Source organism: Callithrix jacchus, chromosome 14 (genome assembly GCF_049354715.1).
Source record: "Callithrix jacchus isolate 240 chromosome 14, calJac240_pri, whole genome shotgun sequence".
In the NCBI taxonomy this organism is placed as follows: Eukaryota; Metazoa; Chordata; class Mammalia; order Primates; family Cebidae; genus Callithrix; species Callithrix jacchus.
The window spans coordinates 99,206,422-99,229,735 of record NC_133515.1 but is presented as its reverse complement, the minus strand read 5'-3'; the positions used below and the strand labels follow the sequence as shown (position 1 = coordinate 99,229,735).

The 23,314-nt window shown below is 43.0% G+C and overlaps 1 non-coding gene across 1 annotated transcript; it reads left to right on the top strand.

Moving 5' to 3' along the window:
- Nucleotides 1–20,706: 20,706 nt before the first annotated feature.
- LOC118147632 (small nucleolar RNA U13) lies at nt 20,707–20,807 on the top strand. The gene has a single exon (XR_004734076.1). It is a non-coding gene; the product is annotated as a small nucleolar RNA U13 (small nucleolar RNA).
- Nucleotides 20,808–23,314: the final 2,507 nt, after the last annotated feature.

Genomic DNA, 23,314 nt, shown 5'->3' with positions numbered 1-23,314 from the left:
TGAAGGGATAGAGAGTTGAAATTAACCTGAATCTAACCAAGTCTCTAGACTTAACAATCATTGTCCAGAAAGTACAGAAATGGAGAAACAGATTAAAGGACATTATATGGATGCAATCAGCAAGATTTGGTTTGGAAAGCTCCATAGGAGAGATAAGCTGGTGTCTTCAACAAACAGGAAGACTTTTTTTTTAAAAAAAAAGTTAAAAGAAGAAAAGAAAGGGAATTCGATAGATTAAAAAAAAGAAAAGATATGTCAACCAATTGCAATGATGCTTCTTATTTAGGTTGTGATTCATTTAAACAAATAATAATTTTCTTAAAAAAACAAAGAAAAAGAAATCTTCATGGACCAGTAAAAATTGAAAAGTAATTAGATATTTGATAATCTAAGAATTACTGTTAAATTTATGATATGATAATAATATTGTTGGGTTTTTGTTTTCTTTTTAAAGAGTTATTTTCTTCTAGAGAGGAATATGGAAATACTTATTAAATAAGATACATTCTACTGGAAAGCATTTGACAAAAGGGAAAACTAAATATATTGAGAAAAATACAAAAAGCATACAAAATACAAACAAAATCCATAATGTTTTTGAGATTTCTTCAAATTGACTTTTAAAAAAGCAATAAACCAGTTACAGTGCCCAACCATCCTGATTTACCTGAGACTAAAGAGGTACCCAGCATATGAGACTTTCAGTATTAAAACTGGGACCGGCCAAGCACAGTGGGTCACAGCTGTAATTTCAGCACTTTGGGAGGCTGATGGGATAACTGCGTGAGCCCAGGAGTTCAAGACCAGCCTGATCAACATGGCAAAACCCCATTTCTACAAAAAAAAATTAAAAATTAGCCAGATGTGGTGGAACACACCTGTAGTCCCAGCTACTAGGGAGGCCGAGGTGGGAGAATTGTTTGAGCCTAAGAGGTTGAGGCTGCAGTGAGGTGTGGTCACAGCCTGGGTGACACAGTGAGATCCTGGTCTAAAAGAAAAAAAAAGCAAAGGACATAAACTAAGAGTTACATATTAAATAAATACCAATGAATACTACGAAAAGATGTTCAATTCCATTTATAATGTGAGATATACAAATTTGGTTTATAAAACGATAGTGGTTTTTATCTAAAAGATTAGCAAAAGTTAAAAGTCTCAGTATATGCTCTATCTGTTGAAGCTGCTTCAGGGAAAACTCCAGCCTTGAGGGTGGAAGTATAAATTGCTACCACCTCTTCATTTGTAACAGAGCTATTAAAGTAAGTGCCTATACCCTTTGAACAATCCAGTTTTTAGAAATTCATCCTACAGGATGAGAATATAAGTACTGGGATCTTCATTTATGGTATAATTAATGACAAAAGACTAAAAATGACCTTTTCTTCATAAAGAGAGAACAGCTTGAATAAATTATGTGGCCAGGTGCAATGGTTCATGGCTGTAACCCCCAGCACTTTGGGAGGCTGAGACAGGTGGATCACTTGAGGTCAGGAGTTTGAGACCGCCTTGGCCAACATGGCAAAACCCTGTCTCTGTTAGAAATGGAAAAAAAAAAAAAAATGACTGGGCTTGGTGGTGTGTGTCTGTAGTCCTGGTAACTGGAGAGGCTGAGGCAGAAGAATGACTCGAACCTGGGAGGCAGAGGTTGCAGTGAGCCAAGATCATGCCACTGCACTCCAACTTGGGTGACAGAGTGAGACTCTGTCTCAAAAATAATAATAAATAAATTACAATTCTCCACTAAAAATGTGGGTCTGTAGGTTGTAGTATGATGCTATTGCCAGCAATCACAGAGCAGAACAGGGTGCAGTGTGCCAATCAGGAAAGTATGTCCATATGCATACATGAGGGCTTGACAGATGTGGCCTGTAAAGGACTAGATATGGTAGACTTTGTGTGCTGTCCCATCTCTGGCACAATCGAATGTGAGTGGAAGGATGTGGGTCACTCCTGGGCCAACAAGGTTAAGAGGCAGGTGCCCCACCTTGCTTTCATTCTCTCTCCACTGGTTCGATGTGCATGAGTAGATCAAGGGACATGATGAAAGATGCAGAGCCACGAGGCAGAAAGAGTCTGGGTCTTGAATTAGAGCTTGGAGGGGAGCCATGAGGAATATCCATTTTGGACTTTACATTAATGAGAAAGAGAAAAAAAAATTAGACCAGGCACAGTGGTTCACACCTATAATCCCAGGGCTTTGGACAGATGAGGCAGAAGGATTGCTTGAGGTCAGGTGTTTGAGACCAGCCCGGGCAACATAGCAAGACCCTGTATCTACAAAATATTAATAAATTAGCTGGGTGTGGTTGTGCACACCTACAGTCCTAGTCACCCTGCAAGCTGAGGTAGGATAGCTTGATCTTAGGAGTTCTAGCCTGAGTGACAGAGCAAGACCCTGTCTCTAAAAGAAAATTTACACTTTATTTGAACCACTGTACACAAATCACAACCCAAACAATAGTAGTTGGCTTTACCCAAAGTAGTACATCCATATCTTCCAATAGAGACACATTCATAACCTTGACCCTAAAAGAAGAGAGTGAGCTTTCCCGGATGAGTTCCTTTATCAAGCAAAATCAGATGATGTGCCCAGGGCATGATGATTCAGGATCAGCCTTTTCTTCCAGCTGTTCACTGTACTTTCTAGCTAACCTGGGAGGCCGGTGAGGCCCCTATTATTGTTCATGTTCAACAGGGCAAAACTGAAGCTCAAACAGGTGAAACGACTTGTCCTCACTCCTCTTGCTTGACCAGAGAGTGGTGGGGACAGAGGTGGCCTGATCTGGGGGCCTCCATCATCAGTGAGCATGCGCTAAAAACCATATCTGCTGAGAAAATGAGGCTGGCTCGCTGGAGGAAACTTCATCAGAATTTGATTTGAGGATTGACCTAAAATGGCTGCAGTATCAACAGGCACAGAAGCCACTTGGGAGACAGCAGGGTGTCTGTGGGAAGAAATCACAGAAGCCTCTCAGAGCAAAGCGTCTGTTTTCGTACCAGCTGCAAAGTGCAAAATGATATGAAATTGTCAACATCTTTCCCCTGCTCTAAAGAATCCGAAATCCTATCCCAGTCTGTCTGTTGTCAGCTCTGCTGTGGGGCTGGGGGCCAGAACACAGAATGCTACATGTTTAGAGTACCACCATTTCTCAGCCCTGGGAGCCGGGCGAGGCTTCTTTGTGGTGCGCTGAATCTCAGTTTTCTCATGTGTAAACTGGAGACACTTCAGAGCTGGGAGGTTTGTGATGAGGATTAAAAATATGATGTGTCAAAACGCTCTGTAAGCTGTGAAAGTCTCAACTAATGGTATCTCATTAAGGGAGATAATAGATGTAAAATATCCACCTGTTATGTGAGTAGATGGTTAACCTAAAATAGTTTTCACTTGCTCTCTGCGTTATACCTACTGTGACTATTGCTTCTTACCAAGCCCACCCCATGATGGGAAATCTTGGAGGGTATATCCCCTTTTCATTCTATGTTATTATTTATTGCGTTCTTGTGGCCAATTGTATTTTGCAAAAATGGCCAAAGCAACATTTTCAGTCCCTCATGGTCTTCCAGAACCTTGCTACCCCTGTCAAAAGTTAGAATCTGGCCAGCCGTGGTGGCTCATGCCTGTAATCCCAACACTTTGGGAGGCTGAGGAAGGTGGATCACCTCAGGTCAGGAGTTTGAGACAAGCCTGGACAACGTAGTGAAACCCTGTCTCTACCACAAATACAAAAATGAGCCGGGTGTGGTGGCACATGGCTTTAATCCCAGCTATTTGGGAGGCTGCGGCAGGAGAGTTGCTTGAACCCAGGAGGTGGAAGTGGCACTGAGCTGAGATAGTGCCATTAGCCTGCACAACAAGAATGAAATTCCTCTCAAAAAAAAAAAAAAAGAGAGAGAGAGAGAATTTATTTTTCCTCCCCTTGAAGGTAGGTGGGACGTTGTGATGGACTGTGGAGTGTGGTATATGTGATGTTCATGATTTCTGAAGCTAGTTCATCAAAGACAATATAGTGTCCACTAGGATGTCTTAGGATGCTTATCTTTGAAATCAGCCGCCATGCTGTGAGGGAGCCCAGACTAGCTCACAGGCAGAAGCCCATAGGGAGGAACCGAGATACCCAGCCGATAGCCAGCATCAACCACCAGTCATGTAAGGGAAGAAACTTCAGGTGATCACCCAGGAATCACCCAGGCCATATGCTTTAGTTTCCTCCTGGTTGAGGCATCATGGAGCAGAGCATTTCTTCGCTCAGCTTGCTGAGGAGGATGCAGATAACAGAGGTTCTTCCCTCCATGTCCTGCCTGAGTTTCCAATCCACAAAATCAGCACACAAACAGTTGCTTTACACACTCACTAAGTTTTGGGGTAATGTTTGATGCAGTCATAGAAATTGGAACACTCCCACACTGGGCCACAGACTTCTTGAGGAGAGAGACTGTATGTTTTCCCTCCTTAGCAAGCTGAGCCTAGGAGCCCTCAGGGTCTAGGGCGACCAGTGCTTCCTTAAGGAAATTCCACACCCCTTTCTGTCGTGTTGCTCTGGCATGACTGGACTTCTGAGATGTGCAATGTTTTAAATTCATTGATTCTGTCAATAAATATTCATTGAATATTGGCAACAAAATGCTAGGACCAAGTTAAGAACAAGCCAGTTGTGACTGCCCCCTGGGGCTTATGGTCTAGGTGGAGGCGTGGGGAGGAAATTACAAAATGAATCCAAATTATGGTGCATAATGTTACAGGAGAAACACAGGAGCCTTATTTGGGTAGAATGGTTGGCAAAGGCTTCTTCAAGAGAGCGACACTGACGCTGTGCAATGAGCGAGCCTTGGGCAGGGTAGGGACAGGTGTGAAGAAGACTCCAGGTGGATGGAACAATGACCGAAAAGGCTGTGAGCAGAATGAACTTGGAAAGTTTGGGGAAAATGAAAGAAGGTAAGTGTGAGCCAGGCACAGTGGCTCATGCCTGTAATCCTAGCACTGTGGGAGGCCGAGGCAGGTGGATCACCTGAGGTCAGGAGTTCAAGACCAGCCTGGCCAACATGGTGAAACCCCGTCTCCACTAAAAAAGTACAAAAATTGGCGGGGCGTGGTGGTAAGCACTTGTAATCCCAACTACTCGGGAAGTCTGAGGCAGGAGAATTGCTTGAACCCAGGAGGTGGAGGTTGCAGTGAGCCAGATCATGCCACTGCACTCCAGCCTGGATGACAGAGTGAGACTCCATCTCAAAAAAAAAAAAAAAAAAAAAAAAAAAGGCAATTGTGGGAGCTTGGTATGCCAAGGCAGGCTGGAAGCTGGAGATGGTGGGGGTGGGCCGTGGAGCCTGGTGGGACTTGGAGCCTGGTGGGCCTTGGAGAACTGCTTGAGTTTTCTTCTAAAGGCAGTGGGGAGCCACGGGAGGCTTTCCAGCACATTTGTATAACTTCGTGAGTTTGCCAAGTAGCTCTTTGGTCTCACTTTCCAGCACTGGCTGCTCCCGAGCGAGCAGACTGTTGACGGCGCCTCCTGTCAACGTTTGCTTTCCCACAGGTCCTTGGTGGGAGTGAGGGCATAAAACCTCTAGAAATGTTGAGTTTGGTCTCTCCAGAGTTCACAGAGAAGGCAGCCTTCACCTGTGAAACAGACGCACAGGGTAAGCTGGGTTGCCAGGACAGGCAGCATTAGGTCTGAGTCACTGCGGAGTGGCCAGTCTGTGGCACATTCTCTTTCTCTCTCTCAATCACACACACACACACACACACACACACACACACACACACACACACACACACACACACAGTCCAAAGTACGTAAACAAGAGAAAAGGAGTCTCTGAACTACCGAAGTCATGGCCGCCAACTGCCATATCCTTTCCTGCCTGAAAAGCCCCTGCCCCTCACTGAGAGCTCACCTGCTCTTTGTGCCAAGTTCTGGCAACCCTGGCGCTCTGCAGTGAGATGCCTGAGGGTTCCCCGCTGCGGCTGTGCCTGCCTCTCCAGTGGCGGCTCATGCTCTCGGGTTACTTATACTCACTGTCCCTGCGTTAAGAAAGCAGGACATCTGTAGCACATTTTAGAATTGTTTCTATTCAAAATGGATGAGAGAAAACGTTGATCCTTAAAGCAGCAATAATGAAGACAATGGTGGCAACCCTTGTTGGTATTTCTTGGTGCATGCTGTTTGCAGGCACTGTATTTACCTATGACATTCCTGCGCAGGCCCTGAGATATCCAGCGGGGGCAGCTCCCTGATGCGATCCCCCTCTCCTTCAGCGCCCTATCCACAGGCGTGCACACACACAGCTTCCCAGGAGTGTTCTCATGGCTGCACACAGATGCTCCTTCTCACCCTTTCTGAACCCCCCCCAAATAGAATCCACATTTTGCCGGAGCAGGAGCCGGGGAGCAGCTGCCCGTGGCCCCCTCCCAGCAGGGGCAGTGGATGTCGGGAGTGTGAAAGCCTCAGAACCATCCCTGGCGTCTGCCTCACTCCAAGGGATGGTGGCCAGGCTGGTAGGAGTGGGGCTTGGGCACTGCCCCTCACACGCTGTGTGGCAGTCTGTCGGCTCATCTTCTGAGTGTGGTCTCCGTCCCAGCTGTTGCTGCCTGAATTGTGTTTTCCCACGCCCAGGCCTGCCCAAGCTGTCACCAGCTGTGACCAGCTGTCAACCAGTTGTTAGTACTCTGCTTCCCTCCCTGCCACGTGACAGCTCCCATCGTCAGCCAGAGCCCAGAGGAGCTTCCCAACAGGCAGACTGATGGGCACATGGCACTCAAAGCCTGAGCACCCTGCAGTCAGGGGGAGACCCGTGGCGAGAGAGCCATGGAGTTGAACCGGTGAGCCAGAAACAGACACCCAGAGAGACAGGGATAGAGGCGGAGTCAGAAAAAGAGATCAGCCGGAGAGGAGCAGAGCGGCAGATGGAGAGAAAGTGCATGCACGTGTGCACACGTGCATGTGCGCGCGCGCGCACACACACACGAGAGACAGAGAGACAGTGAGAGACAGAGACAGAGAGACGTAGGGGAGGCCATCCTGGTCAAACAACATAGCAATAACTCGTTTTCTATCAACTGTGGATCCTGGGAGCCACTGCACCAGGAGTGTCACTAGTCTGCAGCCCCAATACTCAAAGGGTGGTCCCTGAACCAGGACCAGCAGCATGAGCGTCCCTGAGAGCCCGTTAGAGCCTCGGGCGCATCCCAGGCTGTCCGCATCTGCATTTTTACAAGAGCCCTGGGAGGTTTACACGCACGTTAAGCGTGAGAAGCCTGCTCCAATCCAAGCTGGTCTCTTGGCTGCAGGAAGTTTGAAGCTGGCTGTGCAGTGTGTACACTTTCACTCCTGAGTTGTGAACTGAGCCTCGGGAAGAGCCACAAGGAAGGGGTGTCCTCTCTGGCTCTGAATAAAGACCAAGGAAGGGGCCTGGCAGCCAGCATGCAGTCAGCTCTGCCCCTGCCCGTGCCATCCTGCCCCCCACCCCCACCATCCTGCCCCCCACCCCCTCCATCCTGCCCCCCACCCCCACCATCCTGCCCCCCCGCCCTTGCTTTTGTCCCCATGGTCCTCTCCATTTATGATGCTGTAGTTTCCTCTTCCAGAAGAAAGTCCAGTCTTTGTTTCCTTCCACATCCAGTCTCGGGCTCACTGAGGCAGGAGGCCTTCTTGGGCAGAGAAGGACACAGCTCTCCTCTCTGCTCCCCGGCTAATGACAGTCAGAGGGAGGATCACTGCTGACTGAGGGCACCTTTTCCACATTCCCAGGCTGCTTTGCTGATTTTTCTCACTCAACCCTCACAGCTGAACCAAATTAAACCTGTTATTAGACCCATTTGACAGATGAAATCACCAAGACTTAGAGGGTGAATCTGTCCCTTGTTCAACAGATGTTTAGGGGTTACCAAGTATGCTCCAGTTTGGGGGACCAGCTAATCGAGGACTCCCACCCTTGTCCAGGCTGCTGCTCCCAGATAGTGGACCCCAGAGGCCGGGGTGGGCCACATGCAGAGGAGGGGGCAGGAACCCAAGAAACCTCAGTTGCCTCGCCAGAGATAAGATTGCTTTGTTCTCCGGCTGCTTCCTGCACTGGGGAATTCCATTCTGGCCTGTAGGCAGGTGGCTTCTCCTCAGTTCTTGCAGAGTCAGCTCTGAAACATCTAGAATGACAGTTATTATGTATTAATGAACTCAGGATCTATATGGTTCCACAAACTGGGGTCACCCCCTGGAAGAACACCCCATCCCCAGCTCTCAGTTCTAGCCCCCCAAAGGGCCCCCTCTGCCTTCAGTCTGTCATCTCCTGAAGCTGGGCAGGAGGCAAGGGTTCCTCAGTGAACCTGCAGGATGGCCCTGGACAGAGAGGTAGAAATGCTGAGGGACACCCTTAGCTCTGGGACCCGCAGGCCTGGGGTGGAGAGAGGAGATACCTCTTATCTACCCATCAACTGGGCCTCCTGGGCCAAGTGACTTTTCCTGTTTGGAACTCAGTTTTGCACGCTGTAAATGGGGACAGTGGCCCCAGCACTGCCTATCTAGAGTGCTCGGGGAATCAGAAGAATGTGAAAACTGCAAAGCAGTGAACAGATGGCGGGGCAGTTATCCTGATTCCTGTGGGGCAGGGACAGCCCCCCGCCCTTTCCTCCTAGAGAAAACCGCTTCCAGTTTTTATCTCCTAGATTATATATGCAGCCATTGCTTAGGGAGCAATTTGCATTATACTGATCACAATTTCCATTTTTGAAAAATCTTGCTCCTTGTAGAATTTTCAACTTTCTTGTTATAAAGAACAGGCCCTAGCTTGTAAGTGGGAGCGCAATGTAATCTTTAGGGACGTGGTTTGAAAGCTAGAAATGTATGGTAATGAAAATACCTTTATTACTAACATTTCTGCAGGAAAAATAACTTTAGTTTTGTTGGTCTGACACTCTCATGAAAAGAAGTACTTGTAGAATAGGATTTCTGAGATTTCGTGTGAATATCATGCTCCTGCTCTAGCAGGACCGCCTTCTTGGAGCCCCTCCCAGCAGGTAACTACTGTCTCCATTCTCCAGCTAACAAAGCTGAGGCCCAGACAGGAGACATAACTCAGCCAAGACTGCATAGTCAGTAGCAGGGAAGGAATTCAAAGGCAGGACCATGGGCCTCCAGAGTGCTGTTTTCCACTGCAATGCTCAACCCATTCTCCTCTGCAGAAAAGGATCCCTTCATGGCTTCACCCCGATAAATAGCAGATGGCACAGACAAACAGAGGTGAGAGAATTCTGTCAACTGTGAAGTCCTACACATAGGTCAGAGCTTTTTATATCAAAGCTCTAATTTATTACAAGTAATTTAGAGCTTGTTATTTCCTTCACCAACAGAGCCTTGCTTTTACAGAAGGAACCACCGCAGGGTTCCTTGAATAATGAGTGTTTAAGATATTACTAAACACAACTTTCCAGAAGCGCAATCTGCTGAAGGGAAGTGAGGGGCACTCACATTGGGCTGGGAAGTGAAGTCTCTGGAACAGTGGATTCTGCACAAGTGGGGGAGACCTACTGAGACCTTCTCAAAAGGACAAATGCTTTTAGTTACCCCAGCCTGTTTACAACCCTGCAGCACTACCTCATTTTTAAAAACCTGTATCTGACCGTCGGGTATGGTGGCTCAAGCCTGTAATCCTAGCATTTGGGGAGACTGAGGCAGGTGGCTCGCTCAAGCTCAGGAGTTCGGGACCATCAGGGCAACATGGTAAAACCCTGTCTCTACTAAAAGTACAAAAACGTACCTGGGATTACAGGCGTGGCGGTGTGCATTGTAATCCCAGCTACTCAGGAGGTTGAAGCACGAGAATCGCTTGAACCCAGGGGGCAGAGGTTGCAGTGAGCCAAGATTGTGCCACTGCATGCCAGCCTGGGCAACAAAGTGAGACAGTCTCAAAAAAAATTTTTTTAATTAAAAAAAGTAAAAACCTATATCTTATTTATCATCATTATCCATATAGTAAATTATGTCTATGGTAGGGTCTAACAGAGTTATTATTCCAAAGACACTCAGAAAGGTTTCATAACCTGCCCAAGATCATCCTATTTGCAAGCATCTGTTTGTTTTGTTTTCTTTTTTTTTTTTGAGATGGCATTTTGCTCTTGTTGCTTTGGCTGGAGTACAATGGCACGATCTCGGCTCACTGCAACCTCTTCCTCCCGGGTTCAAGCAATTCTCCTGCCTCAGCCTACCAAGTAGCTGGGACTACAGGTGCATGCCACCACACCTGACTAATCTTTTGTATTTTTAGTAGAGATGAGGTTTCACTGTGTTCCCCAGGATGGTCTCAATCTCTCAACCTCGTGATCCACCTCCTCAGCCTCCCAAAGTGCTGGGATTACAGGCGTGAGCCACCGCGCTGGGCCACAAGCATCTCTTCATATTCACTGTACAGCCATATGGTTCAGCAATTCTGCTTCTTGTGTACACACAACAGACTGGAAAGCAGGGATTGAAACAAACGCTTACACACCTATGTGCATAGCAGCATTATTCACAGTAGCCAAAAGCTGTAAGTAACCCACATGTCCATTGACAGATAAATCGATAATGTGGTATGTACATGCAGTGGAATGTGGTTCAGCCTTTAAAAGGGAATTACATGCTAATCACATGCTGATACATGCAGTAACATGAATGAACCTTGATGACATTATGCCAAGTAAAAGAAGCTATGCACACACACACAAAGGCAAATACCATATGATTCCACTTATGTGACGTACGTAGAGGAGGCAAACTCATAGACACAGAAAGTAAAATGTTGGTTGCCAGTGGCTAGGGGGTGAGGGGAGAATGGGGAGTCATTTTTTTAATTGGTATAGAGTTTGAAAAAATAAAAAAGTTCTGGAGATGGATATGGTGATGGTAGTATAACATTGTGAATGCACTTAATGTCACTCAACTGTACGCCTAGAAATGGTGAAAATGATAAATCTTATGTATGTATTACCACAATGCAAAGGCAAAGGCAGTCTGCAATCTGAGTAATAACAGTGGTTGCTGCAGCATGCAGCAAACTGAATCACTATCATGTGAGGAAGTTATTACCCTCCCAACTTTATCGATGATGAAACTGATGTTCAGAGTGGTTGAGTGACTGCTCCCAAGTCGAAAAGCCAGAATCAAAGCTGGGACGCAAGCCAGGGCTTTCCGACAGGTCTCTCTCTGCTTCTGTGTGCCGCCTCCTCTCTGAATGCCTTAGTGGCCTCTGCATGGCCTTTGGTTTTTAGCCAAAGGATTTTGTTTCTTTTACAGAAAACAATCATTGAAAGGCATTTAGCCTTGGATCATTAGTTAGGAGCTGCCTCTGGCACAAATTTAGTGCAGCCTCGGCTTAGGCCCTCCCCATCTGCACCTCAGCTTCCCCATCAGACAACGAGGTGGCTGCATTGGCAGTGGGCCTCCAAGGGCACGTCCAAGCCCACATTCCATCACTCTGTCACACCACATAGCCTCTCAAACAGAACTATCTTTAAAAAGAAGCCAAATTCATAGGTTGATTTATAAGTCCCAGTTCGTCTTAGATAGTCCCTGTTTCTGCCTGTTGCCTTGTGTCATGACAATTTCACCTTCTTGGATTTTCAGAAGTGCCCTGGTTTGGGTGATATGCTCACCCTACACATTCCCCATCCATGTTTTGTTTTGGCAACAGCTGGCTTCAGACCTCATAGTCAGAGCTGCCTCTTGTAAATTCTTTATTACTGTTTGGTTTGAAACCTACAAGGTAAAACCGTCCGAGGGTTGTCAAGATTGATACTGCAGGCTTTGTTCTGAAGTCACTCAGTGGGGACAGTTATATGTATCCTTTTTAAAACTTGCAAGCCAAGATCCCTAATGATTTGTTTGTCTCTGCTTCAAAGCTTTAAACATTTCTTTTATCTATTGTCTGATAAGGATTCTTCTGTGATTTAAAACACACACACACACACACACACACACACACAACAATTCCGTTGAATTAATTTTTTTTTAATTCTAAGTGTAGGGCCAGCACATGAGAAGTGGTGACCCGGAAGGATGGGATAACTAGTATGGAGCGTTTAGGAGTTGATCCGTAGAAAGACCACACTTTTATTCAAGTGAAGTGAGTAAAAAATAGTCCCGTTATATTGTTTGGCAATTTATTGTCATTCTGAGAGGGCTACAGTTTTTTATTTGATAAAAGTAATACATATTCAGACCTAGAAAATGTGAAAAATGTAGGCAAGTACACCAAGACAGTAACCACATTACCTGGAATACCTACTGTTGAATTTTGATATGTGTATGCTTCCAGTTATTTTTGCATTCGTATATGTATTTTTTATCCAAAAATAAGATTACATGTTACATTCTCTTGTATAACCTACTTTTTTCATTTATATGTAACACTTTTTTCTATTTTATTAAATACAGTCTATAAAATCACTTTAATATTAATAGCCACGCAGTAGTCTATCACATGGATGTGTCAACATTTACTTAATTCCTCCCTTACTGTTAGATGTTTCTTTCCAATTTTTTTGCTTAGAAAAACCAAAAAAGGACTGAGATCATTATTACTTTGGCTAAAATTTTATGCACATCTCAATTATTTTTGGAAAATAAATTTGTACAAATGCATTGCTAGGTTAAAAATACAGTTCTAAGGCTTTTGATAGGTATTGTTTTAATAGTTATGAAAACTTCAAAACTTCCAAAATAAGCACAGAGCAAGAAAAATGGAAAGGGCAGTCATATATTTCTAGACCTCTTCCACATAATCTTCTTCTTCTGTGTCTCATGGTGATACTTTCCAAATCCAAACTGTCCAGCCTGCTGTAATATCTACGGTGTCCTCAGATAGTAAAGCTATAGAGAGAAGAGCTTAGGACTATGGGATTGGACGCTTGACTTCCAATCCTGAATCAAGCTTCACCCATCTGGCCATAAACAAGATATTTGGCCTTTAAAGTTTCTCTGTTTGTGAAACCACGTCACCATGGTTTCATTTGGTGTTAGCCAGATAATTACAAAAGGCCCTTCCTGCTCTTATACTGGAAATGAAAGAAAACGGATGAAAATGCAGGTAAAATATTAACATGGTGCTTCTGATTTTACTTCCCCGTGCTTTCTTTTCCTCTCATTTCAACCTCCCTGTGTGCTTCCCCCAGTGCTTGGGTGCATTTACCTTCTCTTATTTCACTCCAAAACTCACTCTTGGGCAGGCTTCAGCTGGGTGGCCACAGATTACCAAGCCTTTTTGAGTCCTTAGGAATTAGAAGTAATCTTTCCCTAATGTGCTCCTTTGCAGTTTATCCAGAGCCTTTGAAATGCAAATCACTCCAACCTGCAGCTGGGGAAACTGGACTCTATAGGGCCTCCAACTGACCTCCACAGCCTGTGCCCAGCCAGCCCCAAGCAGGCAGGATCCTGTGGCCTGCTTCCGAAGATCAAAGGGGCATTATTCATCTAAAGTTCACCACCAGAAAACCTGGATTAGCTAGTAGTTCCGCCCCCATCAGTCTTTAGTATCAAACGGCTGTTGCACAGGCAGGACACAAAGCCTCTGGCCATAGGCTCTGAGCAACTCAAGAAGAGAAGCTGCTAAGATATCTCACAAGAGGAAAAAGTAGCAGGTGAAGTTTCTGTTCTGATCTCTCTTGGTATGAAATACATCAGTGGTTAAAAATGGCACCTCTGGGCAGGGTGTGGTGGCTCACACCTGAAATCCCAGCACTCAGGGAGGCCGAGGTAGGTGGATCACCTTAGGTCAGGAGTTCACCTGGCCAACATGGTGAAATCCCGTCTCTACTGAAAATACAAAAATTAGCTGTGCATGGTGACATACGCCTATAATCCCAGCTACTTAGGAGGCTGAGGCAGGAGAATCGATTGAACCAGGGAGTTGGAGGTTGCAGTGAGCTGAGATCACACCACTGCACTCCAGCCTGGTGACAGAGCAAGACTCCGTTTCAAAAAAAAAAAAGAATGACAGCTGTGGAGTTGGGCAGGCTGGGCTATTCCTTGGTCTTGCACAGAGGAGTTGCTAACACAAGCATTTGGAATAAACTAAATGAATTTCCATAGCTATGTTAGGGGGCATCAACTCTCTTTCATTGGCACATTTATGGTCTCCTCCTTGCTCTTCTTTGAACTAGTCCTGACTGGGCAGTGGAAGTCAGCAAGCTCTGGCCAGCAGGGAGTGGACTCTGAGCTTCCTGATCACCATGTTTCCACTCTGCACAGTTTGATTGCTGCTGCCTTGTCTTTCCAGTAAATGCCCCCTGGACACACACATTCTCTCCACTCCCTCCTGGATTCCCACCAACATGATAGTAAAGGAATGCAAAAGGCACAAACTACAAGGGCCCAGAGAACGAGAGAGCAGAAGACAGTGGACAAGAGATATCTACAAAATTCTAGGAGCTGCAAAATAAATGAATTAGTAGTAACTGACTTAGCAGAAAGAAGAATAATCTTTCTTCAGTAGGCTGAGCAAACTAAGAGACAGCAGCTAGTAAGAGATGCCGAAGCCCTAAAACTGTGAGAACAGATAGATGAATGGTATCTGACTGGGAAGAGAAAAAAAGTGAATCTAACTTCCTCAGTAAGACCAGCTAGATACAATTTCCTAGAGATAAAGAATATATATACATATATATAAAACTTCCTAGAGCTATAAGCTATACATATAGTTTTAGAGACAGGGTCTTGCTCTATTGCCCAGGCTGAAGAGCAGAGATGCAATCACAGCTCACTGCACCTGGAGCCTCTTGGCTCAAGCAATTTTCCCACCTCAGCCTCCCAAGTAGCTGGAACTACAGGTGTGGACCACCAAGCCTGGCTAATTTTTGGTATTTTTTTGTAGAGATGGCATTTCACCATGTTGCCCAGAATGGTCTCAAACTCCTGAGCTCAAGCATTCCGCCCAACTTGGTCTCCTAAAGATGACTTTTTTTTTTTTTTGAGACGGAGTTTCGCTCTTGTTACCCAGGCTGGAGTGCAATGGCGTGATCTCGGCTCACCTCAACCTCCGCCTCCTGGGTTCAGGCAATTCTCCTGCCTCAGCCTCCGGAGTAGCTGGGATTACAGGCAGGTGCCACCATGCCCAGCTAATTTTTTGTATTTTTAGTAGAGACAGGGTTTCACCATGTTGACCAGGATGGTCTCGATCTCTTGGTCTTGTGATCCACCCGCCTCAGCCTCCCAAAGTGCTGAAATTACAGGCGTGAGCCACCGCGCCCGGCAAGATGAAATTTTTTAATAGAAAAGGTTTTCCAAATGCCCAGCATAATGTTGGACACTTGAAAAAAAGGACATTGCTATGAAATTGAATAATAGTAAGTATGAAGAAGATATACTGAAAGGTTTTTTTTTTCAGAAGGGAAGGAATCAACCAGAAAACTAAAAGCTAAAAACACATGGATGCTTGTACTTTCTTAAACATTCTGAGGGAAAATATTTTTCAAATATAGAATGTTATACCCAGCCAAATTATCAATCAAATGTAAATTGAGAAAAAAATCTCAGACTTGGAAGATCTCAAAGTCTGTGTCCACAGATTCTTCCTCGGGAAGTTGCTGCCGAAAATATTTTATCAAAATGAGAGTTAAGAGAAAAAGACATGGGACATGGCAAAGATGGAGTCCTAGGAACCAGATTTACCTTCCCACCTGAAACAAATACAGAACTAGACCAAATATAAGAAACAACGGCTCTGAAGACATTAGACCTTGGATAACAAAGATTAGTGAAACAAACAGAGCCCTACACACAGGGAGGACACACCCAGGCAGAAGCTAAAGATTTCTCTGAGTTTGAGGAGATGAAGCAGGATGTCTGGGGAAATGTCCTGGGTCAGCATGGTGGCTCATGCCTATAATCCTAGCACTTTGGGAGGCCAAAGCAGATGATTACTTGAGCTCAGGGGTTCAAGACCAGACTGGGCAGCATAGGGAGACTTTGTCTCTAAAAAAAAAAAAAAAAAAAAAAAGAAAGAAATTTTTTAGGAAAGAAAACATATCTAGCACCCAACACCAATAAAATTCACAATGTTTGGCATCCAATTTTAAAAATCACCATAAAAAGGTAAATAAAACCCATACTGAAGAAAAAACTCATTTATGGAAACGCACCCAGAAATGGCACAAATGTTAGAAATAGTAGACAAAGACATTAAGATAATTGTTATAGGGCCAGGCATGGTGGCTCATGCCTTTAATACCAGCACTTTGAGAGGCCTAGGCAGACAGATTGCTTGAGCTCAAGAGTTCGAGACCAGGCTGGCCAAAATGGCTAAATCCCATCTTTACTAAAAATCCAAAAAAGTTAGCCAGGAGTGGTAGTATGCATGTATAGTCCCAGCTACTTAGGAGGCTGAGGTGGGAGAATAGCTTGAACCTGGGAAGTGGAGGTTCAGTGAGCCAAGACCACACCAGCCTGGGGGACAGAGTGAGACTCCAGCTCAAAAAAAAAAAAAAAAGAAGAAGAAGAAAAGAAAAAAACTGCTATAACCAATTTTTATATGTCTAAGGAGTTAGACAAAAGATTGAACATGTTTAGTAGAGAAACAAAAGATATAACTAAGATCCAAACAGAATCTCTAGAGAGAAAAACTTTTTATGTCTGATATCAAAAGTACATTGGAAGGGAATAATGGCAGATTGTACATTACAGGAAAAAAAAAGATTAGCAATCTTGAAGACACATCAATAAAAAGAATTCAAAATGAAACACAGAAAAGACTGAAACACAAATAAACAGAGTATTAGCCAAATGTAGGACAACTTCGAGCAATCAGGTGTAAGTGAGGATTACTGTAAAACACACTTCACAGCAAATGATCCACAGTTCCTGCTACACATGCCATCATGTAAACCCCTCAGCGAGTGTGAGCTGTGCTTAGTGACTAACTTCCAGAGAACAGGATAAGGAAAATGTGATGGTGAGTGACTTGGACATCAGTGTTCCCAAAGCAAAGGAAAGAAAAGAGAAAAATATTTGAGGCCAGGTGAGGTGGCTCACACCTGTAATCCCAGCACTTTGGGAAGCCCAGGTGCACAGATCACTTGAGGTCAGGAGTTCGAGACCATCTTGGCCAACATGGTGAAACCGTATCTCTATTAACAATACAAAAATTAGCTGGGCATGGTAGCATGCGCCTGTAATCACAGCTGCTAGGGAGGCTGAGACATAAGAGTTGCTTGAACCCAGGAGGAAGAGGTTGCATGAGCTGAAATAGCATGACAGACTGAAACTGTGTCTCAAATACACACACACACACACACTTATATGTAGGAAGAAATAACACCAAAAAGCTTCCAGATTTGATAAAAAATTTAAACCCACAGATTTAAGAGGTTAAAACAAACATTTAACGAAAACTATACTAAGCCATAGTATCATCGAATCGTTTAAATCTACTGATAAAAAGACAAATCCTAAAATTAGCCAGGGATGAGGGAAGGGCACATTGTGTACAAAGGAAAAAAGCTATATGAATAATAGCAGATTTCTCGTGAAAATCAATGTAAGCTCAAAGACAGTGAAGCAGCATCTTTAAAGCATTGAAAGAAAGGAAAACCTGTCAACATAGAATTCCACATGCAGTGAAATTATCTTTTTTAAAACGAGGATGAAATAAAGACTTTTTCAGACATATAAAAGCTGAAATAATTCATCACCAGCAGACCTGCACTATAAGAATCTTTAAAGGAAATACTTCAAGCAGAAAGAAAATGATACCAGATGGAAATCTGGATTTACACCAAAAAATGAGAAGCACTAGATATAGTACATACATGGATAAACATAAAGGCTATTATTATTTTTGTTATTGACATTTTTAAGAGGTAAAAATGATTAAAACAATGCTATTAATAATGTATTTTGATTTTTTTTTTTTGAGACAGAGTCTTGCTCTGTTGCCCAAACTGGAGTGGAATGGTGCAATCCACTCACTACAACCACCACTTCCTGGGTTCAAGCAATTCTCCTGCCTCCACCTCCCAAGTAGCTGGGGTTACAGGTGCACACCACCACACCCAGCTATGTTTTTGTATTTTTAGTAGAGACGGGGTTTCACCATGTTTGCCAAGCTGGTCTTGAACTCCTGACCTCATGATCCACCCGCCTCAGCTTCCAAAGTGCTGGGATTACAGGTGTGAGCCACTGTGCCTGGTCATATTTTGATGTTGTTAACATATATAGAGGTAAAATATACAAGAATAATATCACAAACCTAGAGGGAAAAAATAGTAGTATATTGTTGTAAGGTTCTGATAACATGAAGTAGTATAATATCCCTTGAAGATAGCTGTAGAAGTTAAAGATGTATACTATAGACTGTAAAGCAACCTCTAAAATAACTTCACAAAGAGTTACAGCTACCAGGCTAACAAAGTTGTTAGAACATAATCATAAGCAATATTCAATTAATTAAAAATAATGTATAAAAGGGGGAAAATGAAACAAAGAACAGATGGTAGAAATAGAAAAAAATAGTTAAGATAACAGATTTGAACACAAACATATCAATAATTATACTAAATATAAATGGCCTAAATACTTTGTGGTTGCCAGCCTCCAAGATGGTCAGCATTGAGGCCCATCTTCTGTATCCACCTCCATATAAACTTCTTCCATAGAGCATGAACCAAGCTTTGTGACTTACTAAGCAAAGGATAAGGCAGGTGTGACGGTGTGTAATTGGTGAATAGGCCATAAAGGGCAGGGCAGCATTGCATTCTTTCTCTCTCTCTTCCTCTTTCTCCCAGTATTAGTATCAGCTATGGGAAAAGCCATGCTGAGAGCAGTCCAATGGAGAGGCCCACATGGTACGAAACTATAGCTTCCTGCAAACAGGCTCTTGGATGAGCTCAGAAGCGGGTTCTTCAGCCCCAGTCAAATCCTCAGAGTCTGCAGCCCCATCTGACAGCTTGATCATTATGAGAGACTCTGAGTCAGATCTGCCCAGATAAGTTGTTTCAAGATTTCTGATCCTCAAAACCTGAGAGTTAAAAAATGTTTCGTTCTTAAGCTACTGTTTTGTGGTAATTTGTGAGCAGTGGTAGATAACTAACACATGCCTTAATTAAAAAGCAGATACTGTCAGACTAGGTTAAGAAATAGGACCCACCGCTTTATACCTATTAGGATGGCTATTCTGTTCAATTTAAAAAACAAAAACAGAATTTAAAAATAGAAAATAAAAAGTATCGGCAAGGATGCTGAGAAATCGGAATGTGGTGCATCACTGGTGGGAACATAAACAGTGTAATCACTATGAAATTGCCTCAACAAGTGAAACATTGTGTTACTATATGATCCAGGAATTCACTTCCAGACATATTTCAGTTTCCAAAGAATTGAAAGCAGGAACTCAGATATTGTACACTAGTGTTTATAGCAGCATTGTGCACAAAATCAAATGGAGAAAATGGCCTGTAATCCCAGCACTTTGGGAGGCTGAGGCAAGCAGATCACTTGAGATCAGGAAGTGGAGACCAGCCTGGTCCACATGGTGAAACCCCATCTCTATAAAAAATGCAAAAATGAGCTGGGTTGTGGTGGTGTGCGCCTGTAATCCCAGCTACTTGGGAGGCTGAGGGAGGAAAATCGCCTGAATCCAGGAGGTGGAGGTTGCAGTGAGCTGAGATTGTGCCCCTGCACTCCACCCTGAGTGACAGAGTGGGACTCCCTCTCAAAAAAAAAAAAGGTGAAAATAACCCAAATGTTCATTGATAGGTGAATGGATTAACAAAATGTGGTATATACATGCAACAGAATATTACTCAGCTTTCAGAAAAATGAAATTCTGGTGTATGCGACAACATAAATAAACCTTGAAGACATTACATTCAGGGAAAGGAACCAAATATAAAAGGATAAATATTGTGATTCCACTTATATGAGGTATCTGGAATAGTCAAATTCATAGAGGCAGAAAGTATGCTAGAGGTTACCAGGGGCTGGGAGAGGAAAGATACTGTTCAATACGTAAAGAGAGTCATTTGGGATGACGAAAAAGTTCTGGAAATGGAGAGCAGTGATAGAGGTACAACATTATGAATGTTATTTACTGTCACTGAATTGTACACTTAGAAAGGGTTAAAATAATAAATTTTATGTTATATAAATTTCACCATAATAACAAAAGTGAAAAAAAACCAAGACCCACTGATAGATTGCCTACAAGAAACCCATTTTAATATATAGATACAAATAAGATCAAAGCAAAAAAAGAAGGCAGATATGCTATGTTAATGTAATCAAAAGTAAATGAAATTGATTTGTTAATATTGCATCAAACCATGTAGATTTCAGGCAAAGAATATTACCAGGGATAGAGCAGGTCAATACACAAGATGTTACAAAACTAAATGTTTATGTGCCTTAATAACCAAGCTTAAAAATAAATAAGGTGGCTGGGTATAGTGGCTCATGCCTGTAATCCCAGCACTTTGGGAGGCCAAGGCTGGCAGATCACTTGAGGCTAGGAGTTCAAGGCCTTCCTGGCCAATGTGGTGAAACCCCATCTCTGCAAAAAATACAAAACAATTGGCCAGGTGTTGTGGCTCACAGCTGTAGTCCCAGCTACTCGGGAGGCTGAGGCAGGAGGATGGCTCGAACCCGGGAGGTAGAGGTTGCAGTGAGCTGAGATCACACGACTGCACTCCAGCCTGGGTGACAGAGTGAGACCCTGTCTCAAAAATTTTTTTAAATTACAAAAATTAACGCAATGACCCTTTTGTAGTTCATAAGCATGATGCAGTCTTTCAGGTGTATGTGTGAGATGTGCCTCCCCAAATCTTGTTCAGACATTGGCATATTACCTCTTTGATGGGAAGAGAAATAAACGAATTAAATAATAAATTAAGCAAAACCCAATCAAATTTCGAGGAGAAATAGACAAGTCCACAATTATGGTCTGAGAACTTGCCAACCCTCTCTCAATAATTATAAAACAGGAAGACAGATAATGAGTATGAATACAGATGACTTGAAAACACTATCAACCAACTTGACTTAGTAGACATTCATAGAACACTGCACTCAACAACAGCAGAATATGCATTCAAGGGCACATGAACGTTTACCACGATAGACCATAATCTAGGCCATAAAACAAATAAGTTTCAGTATACTTTTTGTTTTGTTTTGTTTTTGAGATGGAGTCTTGCTCTGTTGCCCAGGCTGGAGTACAGTGGCACCATCTCAGCTCGCTGCAACCTTCACCTCCCAGGTTCAAGAGATTCTTCTACCTCAGGATCCTGAGTAGCTGAGATTACAGGCACCTGCCATCATGCCTGGCTAATTTTTGTATTTTTAGTAGAGCCAGGGCTTCATTATGGTGGCCAGGCTAGTCTCAAACTATTGATCTCAGGTGATTCGCCTGCCTTGGCCTCCCAAAGTGCTGGGATTATAGGAGTGAGCCACCATGCCTGACCTTCGGTATACTTTTTAAAAATTCTAGTCTTTGCAAAGTATATTCTCTGACCACAATGAAATTAAATTAGAAATTAATAGTATAAAGATAGCTAGGAAATCCGAAATATTTGGAAACCAAATAACATATCTCTGAATAATCTGTGATTGAAAGAGGAAGTCTGAAGGTAAATTTGAAAATACTTTCCACTAAAAGAAAATGAAAACAAAGCAGTATTTAGAAATTTATAATACTAAATGATTAAATAAAAAAGAAAAAAGTTCTCAAATCCAGGACCTCATGTTTCATTCTAAGAAACTAGAAAGACAAGACAAACTGAAGAAAAGAAACTAGAAGAGAGATCAAAGAAAAAAAATATGCCTATAATCCTAGCACTTTAGAAGGACAATGTGGGCGGATCACTTGAAGTCAGGAGTTCGAGACCAATCTGGCTAATGTGGTGAAACCCCGTCTTCACTAAAAATACAAAAATTAGTCAGAAATTGCTTGATCCCGGGAGATGGAGGTTACCATGAGCTGAGATCACCCTACTGCATTCTAGTCTAGGCAAGAGTAAGACCTTATCTCAAAAAAAAAAAAAAAAAAAATTAGTAAGAAAGAAAAACCATATAAATAATAATAGTGAAAATTAGTGAAACCAAAGGCTGGCTTTTTGAGATCAATAAAATTGATAAACTTCTAGGCAGACTGATGAGAGAGAAAAGTAAATGTGAAAGTTGATCATAAGAATTGAGTTATTCTTGTCGTTTCCAACTAAAACAGAGTCAAGAAGCCATTGAAGAAAATTCATGCAGGGTATAAAACATTGCTCCGCGAATGTAATTCTTATAAGTATGGCTGCTGAAACTGCTTGTTGTAACCTAAAACCAGTTTTACCCATAGCTTCTGAGTAATTTGGCCCATCACTGTGGCTCACCTGTTGGAGCTTCCCAGCTTTCCAAACCCTTGCTAGTGCCAATGAACTTTCTCAAAGAGCAATACGTGACATTTCTCCTTCTTTTTAATAAAATCTATAACCTTGACTTTGTTCTTCAGACATGCCAAAGGTCACCTGGTCTGCATGTATGCCCGAAACTGCAATTTTCTCTTCCCAAATAAAACATTAAGTTTAGAGATTGAACTCTACATTTTTATTTTGACTTCACCATACAAAACACAGTCAGTAGCAGCAATGAGTGAAGTGACATCACTACAGATCCTCTAGGTATTTAAAGGATAACAAGTAAATACTATGAGCAATTCTATGCGAATAAATTTGAAGAATTAAATAAAATGGATAAATTTCTAGGAAGACAAACTACCAAAGCTTACTCAAGAAGAAATGGATAACGTAATGACATTATGCCTTTTAAATAAATTGAGCTTGTTGTTAAAAACTTTCCCACACACAAAAAAAATCCAGGCTCAGATGGCTTCACTGGTGAGTTCCAGCAAACATTTAAAGAAGAAATAATACTGATTATATGCACAAAATCATCCAGAAAACTGAATCGGAAAGAATAATTCCTAACAGATTCTATCTATGAGACCAGCGTTCAGTAATATCAAAACCAGATAAAGGCATTGCCAGAACACTTGATCAATTTCCCTCATGAACATATGCAACCATTGTTAACATGGTTTTAGCAAATTTAACCCAACAATGCATAAAAATGATAATACATTAACAGCCAACGCAGTTTATTCCAGAAATGCAAGATTGGTCTTACATTTGAAAATCAAGTAATGTAGTCCACCACATCAACAGACTAAACTCCAAACCAAAATGAAGCAAGAAAGCACATGATTGTCTCCAGTAGATGACAGGAAAAGCATTTGACAAAGCCCAACCTCTATTTCTAACAAAAATTCACAGCAAACCAGGAACATTGGTGAACTTCCTCAATCAGATAAAGGGCATCTA